This window comes from Malaya genurostris, chromosome 1, assembly GCF_030247185.1.
Source record: "Malaya genurostris strain Urasoe2022 chromosome 1, Malgen_1.1, whole genome shotgun sequence".
Classification (NCBI taxonomy): Eukaryota; Metazoa; Arthropoda; class Insecta; order Diptera; family Culicidae; genus Malaya; species Malaya genurostris.
In genome coordinates, this window is record NC_080570.1 from 51,430,373 (window position 1) to 51,445,415 (window position 15,043).

Below are 15,043 nucleotides of genomic sequence, written 5' to 3' on the forward strand. Positions count from 1 at the left end.
CCAATGTAATATTCTCCATTTCGTAGATGTACACTTCTATCCAGAAAATCCGTTCGCACCCTCCACTCGACAGCCCGGGACAGACTCTTTTTGTTTACATTTTCTTTTTTCTTTATTCAGATGATCGTTAACTATTTAGTGCTAATAGAAAAATGAACACTTTGGGTGTAGTTCTACACAAAATGATTATGAAATATATTTTAAAATTGATGAGTTATTAACAGAGGAGATAGTAAACAATGAGAATCTATCATTTGCATTTGCCCTTGTATTTGAAATATTGACGTCAAATTTACATCGTTGATTTTAGTCGAACTCATTGTAGCTAAAATGTAACTCAGGATACCACACTAAATTCTACCGTAAAATCGAACATTCACATCGCTTAGGTCATGACCTGCTACGTATGGTAAGCTGATGTGTTTGAGCCAACCAAAGAAGATAAAATGACCCCCATACGAGGAAAGGTGCGATTAAGTTATTCTGATGCATGACTTTGCAAAAGTGCTGAAAAAAGCTAGAAAACGCTGAAATAAGAGATCTAATCTCACACACCGCACTCACCGAACGTTACTCCGTCTGACTACCAGATGTTTGAAACGATGTCAAACAACCCATCTAATGAGCACGTCTGTTCATATGAAAAAGTCGAATAGGTTAAATTGCTTCTTGTTTATTCATACACCCCGATTGGGCATTTCGTGTAGAATCGCACACCTTTTCCTGTATGTGTCGAAAAGATCGAGCTTACCACCGATCTTCAATGGTGAAATATTAGATACTCTTGCGTCACGGCTCAGATCATATGATTAACCATTAGCGAGCAGCTGCACTTTGAGAATTTGTCGGTCACTTTCTACGCAAAACCTTTTTCATCATCTCTATGGAATGATTGGTTGCGTCAACGTTTTTTTTTTCAGTTTGTATGTGTGATTCATGTATAGCGAATTTAGTAATACTACTATTAATTGTAGGATTGTAATGACGATTGATCTGGTGAGTGTTGAAACGAGGCAACAAATTGTAGGTGATTTTAATGTAATACAAAACCTTTTCGAAGCGAGCGTACCAGCAAATTTATTAATTTATAGTCATCAATCTTTGAATTTTTTATTCGTTGGATTGGAGCAATTCTTACGAAAAATGAAACTACCAAAACTAACACATTCGAAACAATCGTCGGTTTTGCTATAAAAAATGGTTTCATTTAAAAGTGATATGAATTCAAAGATTAGATTCGGAGTTTTTCGATTCAAATCATGATTGTGCTGAAATAACCGTAATCGATGCCAATATCGTAGAGTTAACCGAGGGGAACAGTATTTTAGCCAAAATTGGAGTGATTTCGCATTCGTCGTTTTTGCGTGCGTCTTGCCAATCAAACGAAGGAAAGCGAGAAGCACATCTCACTCTAACTAACTAGCTAGAATGCATTAAGAAGGTTAAGGTGAAATGTAGCGGAATGCGAAAATCGCGTTTTTGATCAATTATTCAAAAACTAGACCGATTTTCGAAAAACCAAAAACACTCAAGTTTTCGAAATCAAATTTATCATAACTAAGTATTTTTAGAATTTTGAAATTTTGCTTTGCCGAGCCGTAATTGGTTTTTGAAATGTATAAACGGTCACTGTTCCGTCCCACGGGGATGATTTTAGACCTAAAAAGTAGTGTTTGTAGCAGAATTTCACAAAGAATCTGAAAATGCAACTCAAAATTATAAAAGTTTAGCTAAAACAACCGAAAATTATAGAAGTTTACATAAACTTTTCTGCATTTTTCTTATTGCTTGCGCGCTGCTGTTTCGTATTGAGGTGGTGTGAGAAATGCACGGTGGGCACGGTGGCATTATATCGTGAGCAAATATATGCAGTATTGGGTTTTGTGTTGAAATAAAAACGAGTTGAATATAATAAAATGGGTATTGTAAGAAATCGTTTATTTTCTAAGTAGCTGTAATTTATAATGCTAATAATGTCCAACTCTGTTGAATTCAATGCATTGATGTTGCTGAAGCAATAATGCTTGGCAGTGTAATATCGTAAAACAGGTATTATTTTAGATTGCAGCAATTTTTATAGCAAAGCTAAAACTTCAACATTGACAAGCTACTGAATGAAATGAATACAAGCCAAGTATTATCGTTCATTAATTTGGTATACAAACAAAGTGATAAACATTGAGGGTCAGCTTCGAGCCAGTCAGCATGGAAAACTTATTGGAATTCATTGGTTTTTCAATTATTATGAATAAAATGAATCAACGCTTGATTTTGCTTTCAAAGTCGATTGAATAATAATGAACTACGAAATAACTTTATATTCAATTTCGTGCCCCAAATATGTGCTTGAGAAAAGATTCACTAAATAATTTTAACTGCATGGTATGATGAACTATTAGTTATAATTGGAATGTATTCCAATAATGTAATCTAAGAAATTATTAAACTATTGATGATTTCTGGCACCGGACGCCAGAGGCTCTTTGGTCTTCGGTTCGTTATCGTTGAAACAGACATTTCTAGACTCATCATGCCATATAATTCCGAAAGTGGCTTCCGAAAGAAAGTTAATGGTGAATACTTTTACGTAAATTCTATCTCATCGGCGGGAAGGGCCTGGTGAACGACTGGCAAAGATATCGAAAATACTTGAATATTCTCTTGTCTTCAATCGTTCTTTTGAAGGAGAATCCATGCTTGCTACTAAACTCAGGCATATTCATGGTTAGCAAGTTAGTCAATACATATACATATAACCTCATGTTAATCATTCATAATTACTCATGATTTATAGCCCTAGTGTAAGAGTAATCACTAACAATAATGATTGAATTAGCATATATTCAATGTGTGAAGAATTCAAAAATCCATTATGTCCAGTCTTTTTTACAAGCCAATATAACGAGAGGTAAGCCCACTGCGCTCAATCATTGAAAAAAGTTCTTGTTTCTATGTGTCCGTTTTTCTTGGTATGCTTTGTGCGACGGTTCGTTCAACTGAAGCGGATAAAATTTTGCGCGCATTTTATGACGCTACATTTCACCTTTAGTGCAGGGTTACTCAGCGTTACAGAGTCTCGTCAAACATGGAAGATGGTTTCAGGCTGCAAAAGGCAATGATTTGATTGTTTTATTATTTGGATGTAGAATTATTTAATTATTTAATTGTAGTGATTAATTAGACCTTATTGTTTTTTATTGCAGTTTAAAAATTTTAGACAGGGTGATCAGATGCATTGTTTATTCATCTCTACTCTCAACAACAAATTACTTGGTGTAATTCTTGCATCTCATATCGGACTGTCAAAATTGCTTCACACGAGCTCCTAATTAACTCAAAATATCTCGAATCTCTATTAGAAAAAAAAACCCTACCTGGAACCTTCGCACAGTTTACGTAATTGAATTTCCCTGCAGGATGTTTTTTGTTGTCTAACTACACTGAAATCTATTTTTATGCGAATTTACGTACCGCATAAAAAAACGCAAAACTATGAAATTTCGCATAAAAAAACCGCATAAAAAAAGACCTTAGTGTATTTACAAATTATCCTTGAATAATTTTACGCTTCTCGATCGTCAAACCTAATAACAAATCCCAGTTGTATAGTTTGTTTGACAACGTTAATCTATGCGCGTTATATATGCGAATCACACAATCACTGTGCCTAAAGGCCAGCCAACTGATTACAATTCAAGGTCATCCAAATTTTCCACTCGTCAATAATTCATTTAACTTATGATGAGGCTCTCACCCGGGCAAACAATCCGAACCATGCGGAACCAAGTAGTGGAAAAATTCGAACGAGATTTACTTTTGTGGTACCAAACAAAACAGCTCATTAGTGATGTCAAACTGTCTAGACAATACTGCTTTTAATGTTCGGTAAAGTCAATCTTAGAATACGTTAAGGTTTTATTTAGAATCTTAGGATAACCGCCATTGTTGAAAAACGCTCAAGCAGTTTTTTTCTTGCTATAGCTAGATAAATGTTTGCGAAAGAAATGTCATTTTATTCAGAAAGTTCAACTGATATTTCTTTTTGAATTTTCCCTTCACCGGTAACAGAGAAAACTGCTCATTCGATTCCTAATTTCCACATTGCATTCATGCTAATTCGAGTTAGTTGCTGAAAATAATCACGAATTGAGTAATTTGTCGCACGATAAATTGTGTCTTGTCATCAATATTACATTTTCTTTCGCTGAAGCAGAACTGATAACTATTTTTTTTTGTTTTCAAAAATCTGTATTTGGCGGAAAAATCTATCTGTACAATATCTATTTCGAATAATCAAACATCGATTTAGTGAGGAAACAGATTTAGTGAGGAAAAAAACGGTCGCTCAATCTCGTTTACCCTTATGCAGCTAAACGCAAAAACTGAAAATCGGTATTTATCTGTATGAAAATTGAAATATCTGTATTTTGAGAGAGCATATCGATATAGATACCGATAAATCGGTATAGTAGGCAGCGCTGCGCTGGAGCTCTTCGTACACTGTTATCAGAAAAACAATGGATAGCGCCCACAAAAAGGTTTCTTGTACGATGATTTGTTGTGATTATTTTGCGATATTCGGGTTATAAAATTATGCTATTGAAACATTTCTTTCCATTAAACACCATACCAACCTCAGCAAAGGATTCATTATTGCACCTTTATCAGGTATAAAAAAATCATCTTTTTGCGACTACATTTTGATAGAGAAAGATAATGAAAAATAAAATTTACATTTTACTACGTCATTTTGGACGACGATTGAAGGAGTAGATCGTCATTTCTCATACTCATTATTTACCGAAAGCGTGGAATATCGTAAGGGAGTAATAAGACTGCCTTATAAAGTCACAAAAATTGGAATTCCTATAAAAAACCCTATGAAATTCATGAGAAATTTTTAGGAATATTGTGCGACAAATATAACATCTCTCATATACTGTGGAATTGACAAGTTATTTGTATGAAAACTATAATAGTGATAGATGAGATGTATATTGCAGAGTCATAAACATCATAATAGAGATATATTTTACATATTAATCTTTTGAAATGGTGATTTTAGTGATTTTTGATGCATCATAAGATTTGCCTTACGATGTGCACTACTCATTTTGCCTGAGTGTAGTAACCTATCAATTACCATTATTCAAATTATTTAACTCTAATCATTATCAATTTAACAACTCATACTTGAGGCTAAGTTTAGTTAGTTGCTACACACTTTAAAAAATCCCTGTGATTTTACATTTTATTAGATGCACATAAATGGAGCGTCGCAGTTCACGTAAATTTACGTATAAGAACATTTAATATTGTGTCTACAACTCCATGACATGAAACTCGTTGAAATAAAAAAAGAATACTTATAGCAACCGCCGCGACTTGAACCGAGAATCATTGTATCGCATCGCACGTCTGTTAATCGACTGAGCTACAGAAGCATACATCTGCTTGGTTGGTAAAAGGTGCATTGCAAATTCATACAGTCGCACCTACTAGCATAATGCAAGTTACAGTCGAAACCAGTAAAATTCAAGTAAATCTAACATTGTATTTTTTATTTTTTTTTAGTATGTAGTTTATAAGTTTGTTAAACTTGTATTTCTTGATATGTTTACGTTTCGTCTTTGACTCATCAGTGCATAGCAGTTAAAATTGAACTGCTTTATGCAAAAACTCGGCAGTTCAATTTGAACCGCTAAGCAGACGTAAAGTTTCTACTATTTGCAGAACTCATTTTTCTTTGCATCGAAATGCAATGTACTGACGTGCCGAACGAAATCGTGTTTTCGACTTTTTCTGGCCGATGCAGGTTTGGTCATTCAGGGATTAGCCAAATTTTGTGCTAGAGCACATAACCGATTTTGATATGTTTACGTTTCGTCTTTGTCTCATCAGTGCATAGCAATTCAAATTCATTCATTGTATTCCCAGAACCTTGGTTTAGATTTTTTCGGGAAAAATTGAAAACTACAGAATCGTCTGTATACATGGCAACCCTGCCACACGGCACGTGTTCAAGTGCACGGAAACCATTGGCACAATGACGCTAAAATGAATTGTAGAGGCGCTGCTTGTTTAGAGATGATATTTTCAACAAGGGCTGTCAAATCGGTAGTAAAATTTTTAGTTACTCCACCTTTTCAACGATTTCTTATAAAAACGAGCAAATTCATTCGAAAAATCATAGTAGAAGTTGAAGAAAAAGTTTTTACTCTGAGGTGGTAATGTTGATCTTAATTTTTTGTACGAAACATAACGTTTATTTAGAATGAAGCATTATACTTGGTTCAAAAGCATTTTTCAAATGCCCGGAAATAACTAATGAAGTATCCAAAATAAATGGTTACATTATATTGCAGTGGTTTCTGTTTAAAAAAATGTTGATCCGAAAAAACCTAACCTTACCCAATTTCAAACATTTCTGAAGAACTTTCATCGGAGTTTATACTAAAAAAAGTAGTAGTAATCACTTTGAAATCTATTTTCTTCTACTCCGAGTTTACTTTTATTGCTGATATCTATTTGTACTATTGAATAAACAATAAAACCGTTGCAAATCACTACCGTCGATATCAAAATTTTCAGAACCCTCATTTTCTTTATTCCATTTTTCATTTGCAGGTGTCACTACCGGTAATTCAGTTTTACGACAATATGCCAATTGCAGCAAAATATGAAAATGATGTAAATTCTATCCAGGGACGTCTGGGAGATTCATGTAATATCTGTATAATTGTATAGTTCTAATTTTGAAATCGGTATATATAGGAAAAAACACAAAAAAAAACTGGTTATATGAATATTTTGTTTACTTTTACAAAGTTTAAGTATTAAGATTCCATAGTAAATCAGGTTTTGCACGAACATGACATAACCTCACAAAAATGAATAAGTTTTAACAGCTATCAGTGGTTTGTTTATGTGTTCATTGCGTTCATTCTAATTTGAATACGTGTTAATAGATATGTAAACAAACCACTGATAGCTGTCAAAAGATGAACTTGATTCATCGGCAGCTCATCGGTAGTTTATTCGAGTGGCCATGTGCAAAACCTAATTAGGTTTTTTATCGTCACTGCTAACCTCAATCGGATGAACACATTTTGACAGTTTAGCAGTACTGTTTGTAAACAGAGATTTTTTGTTTATCTGTTGACAAATTGGATGAGACTATTTACGGTCCATATCGCCTAAATAGATTTTCAAAACATTTGTTCACAATTCGATACGGTTTGTTTTTGATTGTTTCAAATGTGTTCTTCGATTTTAGTTTAAGCTTGTTTGTAAACAGTACCGCTGAACTGTCAAGGATGAATTCTTGTTCATTTGTGACGTCATGATAAAAAATTTAATTAGGTTTTTTACCGTCACTGCTAACCTCAATCGGATGAACACATTTTGACAGTTCAGCAGTACTGTTTGTAAACAGAAATTTCTTTTGTTTGTTTATTGACAAATTGGATCAGACCATTTACGGTCCGTATCGCCTAAATAAAGTTTTAAAACATTTGTTCACGATTGAATACGGTTCCTTTTTGATATTTATTAAATAAAAGTGACTAGTTGCAAAGTGTAAAGATGATTGTTTTAGATGTGCTCTTCGATTTTTGTTTAAGCTTGTTTGTAAACAGTACCGCTGAATTGTCAAGGATGAATACTTGTTCATTTGTGTCGTCACGATAAAAAACCTAATAGCAGTTTTCGAGAAACACATTCAATGAATGGTAGGGGATGCTTTTCTCAGAACTTACTAATTTTTTGCGCATAAATTTCAACGAAACCGAAAAACTTTCATGACGAGATACCGCGTAACTTCGGAAATCCGCGTAAAAAAACCGCGTAACTTCGGAAATTCGCGTAAAAAAACCTCCAAACTGAAGAAAAAAAAATTTTGATGCCAAATATCTTAGAAATGCATGAAACGTCCAGATCTGGAGTGATCTCAAAAAATTTTTTTTTGTGAAAATCGACTTTGGGACAGAAAAATTTTGAGACTTCCAAAAGCGTAACTTCGGAAATCCGCGTAAAGAAAAACCACGTAACTTCGGAAATCGTCGTAAAAAAAGCCGCGTAAAAAGAAACAGCATTAAATAAAGTAAAAAGAGACTCCAGTGTAAAATTATGGTAGCTATGGATTAATCATATTTGGGAAAAATCAATTACGTCGTTGTTGTATGTGATGTTTGCTTTTTGTTTTTTTTTAGAGTAATGAAGATGATTTTAATTATGTAACTAGTGCACTTCATTACTAAGCCTTCGTTTTTTATAAACTCCGTTCTAACACAAATGATGTATTTGCAAATAAATTGAGTAATCGTTGCAGTTTTCGTTTCATGTTTATGCAGGGAGAATCAGTTGAATATCAATTCTCAATCTTTCAGCGATATAATGAAAATCTATGAAATTTGACTAAAAAATATATCTAAAATATGACAAATCGCAGTATTTACACCCCACCTCACCCACTTAGTAATAACACAAACTACTACAGCTACGAGCACCAACAGGTAAAAATCATTGCGAATCATCTTCTGTCATTATCGATTCTCAAAGCTTCGGTTGAATATCGACACTGCACAGTATACGATTTTCACCGAAAACCGAAAATGACTGAAAGGCTAAACGATAGAAAGAATGCAATTTTGAAACTATGAAATTGAGTTGAAGATGACCCTCGGCAGTACAGCAAAAATACAAATAAATCACTCATCCAGCACGGTCTGATTGAACTGTGAATTTCTACATGAGGTGGCTTCGCCCTAAGGGGGTCCACCTGTGTGAGGGCGGAATTTTGAACTTTTTTCCGGGAGCTTTTGTTAGGAGAAATAATTTAAAATTATATATAATAGAAGGGTTTTTCTTTTATTACAATAGGTCATTTTTTCTAACAGTGCAATCCGAAGACTTCAAGATTTAATTCGTTAAGGACATACTGAAAATGCAAAACTGAAATGTAGAGGCGCTACTTGTTTTGAGATGATACTTTCAGCAAGAGTTGTCACATCGGTAGTAAAATTTTTAATTACTTCACCTTTTCAACGATATACCATAAAAACGGGCAAATTCATTAAAAAAATCATAGTAGAAGTTGAAGAAAAAGTTTTTACTCTGAGGTAGTAATGTTGATCTTAGTTCATTGTGCGAAAACTACCGTTTATGCAGCATGGAGCATTAAACTTGGTTCAATACCATTTTTCAAGTGCATGGAAATAACAGATTAAATATCCAAAATAAATGGTACTCGATCGTTATACATTCTAGTACTCGAGAAATCAACATTACACTGGTTCCTGTTTAAAAAAATGTTGATCCGAAAAATCCTAACCTTACCCAATTTCACACATTTCTGAAAATTTTCCATGTTTAATCGTAGTTTACACTAAAAAAAGTAGTAGTAATCACTTTGAAATCGATTTTCTTCTACTCCGAGTGTACTTTTATTACTAATATCTATTTGTACTATTGAATAAACGATAAAAATGTTGCAAAATGAAAATTTTCGAAAGAATGCTCCTTTTCTTAATTCCATTTTTCATAGGCAGGTGTTCCTACCGGTAATTCAGTTTCGCGGCAATGTGCCATTTGAGAGTGACCCCTTCAGATTGGAATACAGATATTCCGAAGACACACCAAAAATAATCCTGATTCTATTTATTTTTCGTGGTACTAACACAAAATTTTTAAGCAATTTTTAAATATGAAACGATTGCAAAACGTTTCAGAAAAATATTTTTCTGGACCGATTGTTGGCAAACACGGTAATTCAAAAATAAAACAAATATCAGTATTACATTTTGAATTGCCAAGAAATCGGAAGTAATAAGTATTTCGGGAAAAAGCTGTCTTTGCCGAAATTTCAGTAAAATATCGCTTTGCCGTTCGTTTTCGGCTCGTTTTTCACCGAGATACATATTAAGATTTAAGTGTGTAAGTAAGTACACGTAGATGTCTAGCGTTGTCAAGTTGATTAAGGTGATATTTTTTTTCCTTTGTGATAGAACATCTTAAATTCTACCCGTTTAATTTTGTTCATCACCAAAATTACCGACTACTTGAAAACCCATATACATATCAGTTATGTGCAGTGGGAATCACACGCATGGTTTGATGTTTGTTTTCGTTTCTTTCGCATTGTCGTAGATGTTTGCCGTTCCATTTTGAATCGTCAATAACGAGTTGCTTTTATGAATGAAAAACGTGTTGAATGATTAATCAAACCATCATCGATCATGTAAAATCTTCGGCCTCTTTCACGAACGTCCAACGTCAAACCAACAACCGATGATGAACGATCACGAGCGACTGAGCTCAGAAGCGGCAAACGGTTAAACAAACGAAAGACTTCGATGATAGGATGAGCGATGAATTCATCGGCAGCGACACTCGTTTTATTTTATGCTTCGCTGGTGCCGGTTAGCACCAGCTTTTTGAGTGCCTTCATCGACGAACGGAAAAGTTCGCTCTTGCGATGTTGGATCAAACTTCCTCTTCGTCAAACCGCGATGAACAATGTGATGTACGCTCAGTACGGTGATGGTGTTTTTTTTGGGTGGACACTGGGCGTTACGTGCGTGAGTTGATGGATGAGTAATGGTGTTTCCCCATAATAAAAACAAACCAAAAAACCAAGACCAGAGTTTTAGTGCATTGCTTTACACGGTTACGGTCGAAACTTTACCAACACACTCCGTAGGCAATCGGAAGAAGCAGACATCAAAGAGTGGAGAAAAAAATCAATTGATAAATTGAATCATGATGATGAATTATTTTTAATTCATGGTAATATCCTCAGCATTAGAACCAAATTAAGTTAAAGTGTGTGACAGAAGTTTTTTATTCGCTTAGGAAGAGCGAACTTCGATCAGAGTATAATCCATATGTCATATGGCACAGCCTTCTTCCGATTGTGAAAACAGGAAATTTGTTAAGCTTACTTCGATGACAGATTGCAGCCAACGTACAGCCTCTATCGAGATCATTCGATATAATCTCTATCGATCAATGAGAAGTCAAACGATTCCATGCGGTAGAGGATCTACAATAAATTAGTCCAAATTCTATGGAAACTCAACGGCCAGGCTATTGCTATAGGGTCGTGAAAACTTGACTTAAACGTATTCTTACATTAGTTTATGAAATCGTTAACATCCAAGTTTCAAATGTTTGGATAAAAAAATTAAACATCATGGGTACTTGAACACGGAACGACCGAAATTAGCTCTGCGCCTAATTCGTATTACTGTTTTTGAATTAGTTGATTCTAACAACAAAATTTCCAAAATAACTATAAAATTAGTTAAAATGTAGAATTTACTGTGCTGAAAAAAACTCTTATTTTTAGAGAATGTGTTTAGTTGGCGAATATTCTGGACACAAACCAGCAATATTTCAATCCAACACGAAATTCTCATTGACAACTAATTTCGTTATTAAAATCAGAAACTTTGATTCTATTTATCTATCACCGTCATTACTGAAGGACAGCAGTGTCAAAGCAAAACAATCCATTAAAAAGCTAAAAGGGACAGTCTTGTTGAAACTGCTCGCAAATTGTTTAGATGTTTTTCGCATGTGTTACGATATATCCCTATATAATTTTCTAAACCGATATGTAAACATGACGTAAACTGTTAGTGGAAAGTGTATTTATTCAGAATTTGTGCGCACTTGAAGCTATTGTGCGTAATAATGTTTTTACGCGGAACAGTGATGTGAATTTCGAATGTTTCACTCTAATTGTGATGAAGGTTTTTTGTATCTTCAAACCTTCCGAGCTGCGCCGTCCGGTGTACTATTTGTATTCGGTTTTTGTTTTCCGAGTGCTCAAAGTTTTCAGTGAGAATGAAGAAACAGTGATTTAGAAGAAAAAAAATTCAAAAAGATGTTTACGTTTCGTTTATGTCTTTTTCTCCAACACAACATCGTATTTATACCTGCCAATATAGAAAAGACAACCGCGTCTGAATTTTTTTCGGCAGTAGTGTGCCATCTAGTGGCTAGTAGTCATTAAGGTGTTACCGTTTCGGTGACAGGGCGCCATATAGCTGCAGATTGCAGAAGCCAATTCAACCATTCATATTGGTTGAAAACAACATTATATTTCTTTAATTCAACTAAAAAATTAGTTGACTGGATATGAAGTGTGCCTTAGCTAAGAAATGACAGTACGTTTAATTTGTGAATTCAACTAAAAAAAATAGTCATTTCAACAAATATTTTATTATTATTAAGGGAATGAGAATAAAAAATCTAAATCAGCAAAAGTAAGATTTTTTTAGTTGTCTCAAAAAATAACTAACTAAAATCAGCAAATCAACTAAATTTTTCGCGAAAATGCTGATTTCGGTCGTTCCGTGAAGAATTATGTCCTCATCTATGCGTAACGCATCATGCATGACAATATCCGATTCGACAAGCTATTTGTAGCTGGGGACAAAAACTCAAGTTGTAGAAAAGTCTATGAACTCACAGCGCAACAAGAAAAGTAGTACTTGTTTTAATCCACCCAGTAGAGAACTGGTAAATTTCTCATTACTATTAAATTTAAAAATTGATGGAAGTTTCATTTTAGAATTTTTATCTACTATTGCCAAGTCAATTCGTATAAACCAACAAGATATATATTTTATATCTTTTTCTTAGTCATTTGAAATGAAGAATTGATATAGAATCATAGAACCTTTCTCTTGAGCCCAAGTTTGTACAAATCGTTTCAGCTGTCCCTGAAAAATCGATCGGTTTTTGACCTTTAATTTTGGTAATTTCGAAACCGGAAATCGAAGAAAGATTTAGCTCAAACCATTTTGCTTGGCCACCAACTAACATTAAATTAACAATAAAAAAATGAGATTTCAAATTTGGCACTAGTTACCCTGTAACTACGGAATCGAAGGTCGGAATTAATCGAGATCAATATCAGTTTGTAGATAACGTTTAGCCTTAGGCTGCAGACAGAGTGAGCGTGAAAAGCTGAGCCGAGCAGGTGACTGACGTTAGCAGACCAAAAGTGAGAGGCATGCTTGGATTTGCTGTAAATATATTTTCCTCTTTGATCAACATCAAGCTCGACTCAGCTTCTCGCGCTCACTCTGTCTGCAGCCTAAGGTTGAGCTCTACACTCTCATTGAACATAACTCAAAAATGAGTGACACATCACTCATATTCATAAAAAGTGCACGTACTCTAAACTTGAGTTACCAGCTATCTACTTATTTTTGCGTTAAGGGACGAAACTGTCAAAACTTGAGTAATTTTTACTCAAAATAAGAAAAAAATATTTTGTTCAAAATTTGAGTAAGTTCAACTCAAAATTTGAGTTCCTTGCTCTCAAAATGAAGAAATTTTGCTTCGTTAATTTTCATATACAAAGTTATTCTTCTTGCTTTTGAATGCGCAAAATAATGATTCTAACCCGTTTCCTTTTGAACCGTTTGGAGTACAAATTGAATTGTTTTGATATCCTTATGTTGCGCTTTTCACTAAGCATAATTGAAACCACAAAACATCTATGATTGACATTGATTCATGTTTTTCAAACCGGATCTAGAAACGGAAATGGAAAACGACGTATTCTTGATTCTTTATTTCGATAAGAATATTCCGAGAATGAAAACGCACTGAACTGCAAGAAGTATTTTATTCACTCAAATGTTTAAAAACTCAACGCTTACTCTAATGTATGAATAAATGCGAGAGAACTCATTGCAACGAGTTTATTTTACTCAAATTGTGACATATTGTTCCAGTTTATGAATTTGAGTAATCGCAACTCAAACCATGAGTTATGTTCAAAGAGCGTGTAGGACAGGACCAGACTACTTTGTACCACTTTTAGAGTCAGTTTTGGACCAGCTCACGATTGGTTGAAATTGGCATAAGTAAACACACGACTTTGAAATTCATGTTATCGCAGTATGGAATAAAAGTGTTGTCATGATCAACGTTATTGGTTTGTGTTGTTCCTAATCTCAGAGAAGATAATTTTTTTAATTGATTACTGTTTGCATTGATCTGTAAATGAAGTAAACATAAAGTGTCATGCAATATTTTGGTTCCAGAATCCAAGTTCTGAATTTAGTTTTAGCATACATGTTTTGAATTCTGAATATGAATGCTGAAAATGGATGTACCAGAATTATTAAGTGAAATCAGAATTCTAGAATTATGAAGTGAAATTAAAATTCCAAATGTAAATTAAGGATATACAGTTCCCAAACCTACACACTTAAAAAAATCCCTGTGATTTTACATCTTATTAGATGCACATAAATGGAGCGTCGCAGCTCACGCAAATTTACGCGGAAGAACATTTAATATTGTGTCTAAAACTCCATACATGAAACTCATTGAAATAAATTAAAAGAATACGGAGAGCAACCGTCGCGACTTGAACCGAGAATCGTTGGATCACAAGTACGTCTGTTAATCGACCGAGCCACAGAAGCATGCATCTTCTTGGCTGGGAAAAGGTGCATTTGAATTCATACAGTCGCACCTGCTAGCAGAACGCAAGCTACAGTCGAAACCAGTAACATTCAAGCTCATCTAACATTAAGTCATTACAATTGAGATTTTCCGTCATTTGACAAATTAGGTCTTTATGAATTAAATCGTATGAGGGATTAAGTCACCTGTAAAATTCAAATTTTTTTGGTGTGTAGTCAAGAAATCAGTTCCAGAACCCGGAATTAGCATTCAGTTCCTACGTCATAGTTTAAAACTCTGAATCTGTAATCTGGGTCTAAATTCTAAAACTGAGTTTTGAAACAAAACTAAACCTGAAATGAAGCTCAGAATTCAGGTAGAATAGAATCCAGGTTCTGAATTCAACATTCCTACCACGTTTTCTCATATTTTTGCTTTCTTTACTTATTTGCTCGATTAATTGCATTAATCGATTAGTGCGTAATAATAATCGATTACACTAATCGACTCTTCTTTTATTATTCGAAAACCTAATAATCGATTAATACGAAAAATCATACATCACTAGCTGTCTAACTTAGCAAAAAGGCTAATGCCTAAATAGTCTCATTTG

General features: G+C 34.1%; 1 protein-coding gene across 8 annotated transcripts in view; it reads left to right on the forward strand.

Annotated features, from left to right (window-relative positions):
* Window positions 1–15,043, forward strand: part of LOC131439375 (complexin) — a 721,216-nt gene that overhangs the window by 115,381 nt on the left and 590,792 nt on the right. The window lies entirely within an intron of this gene.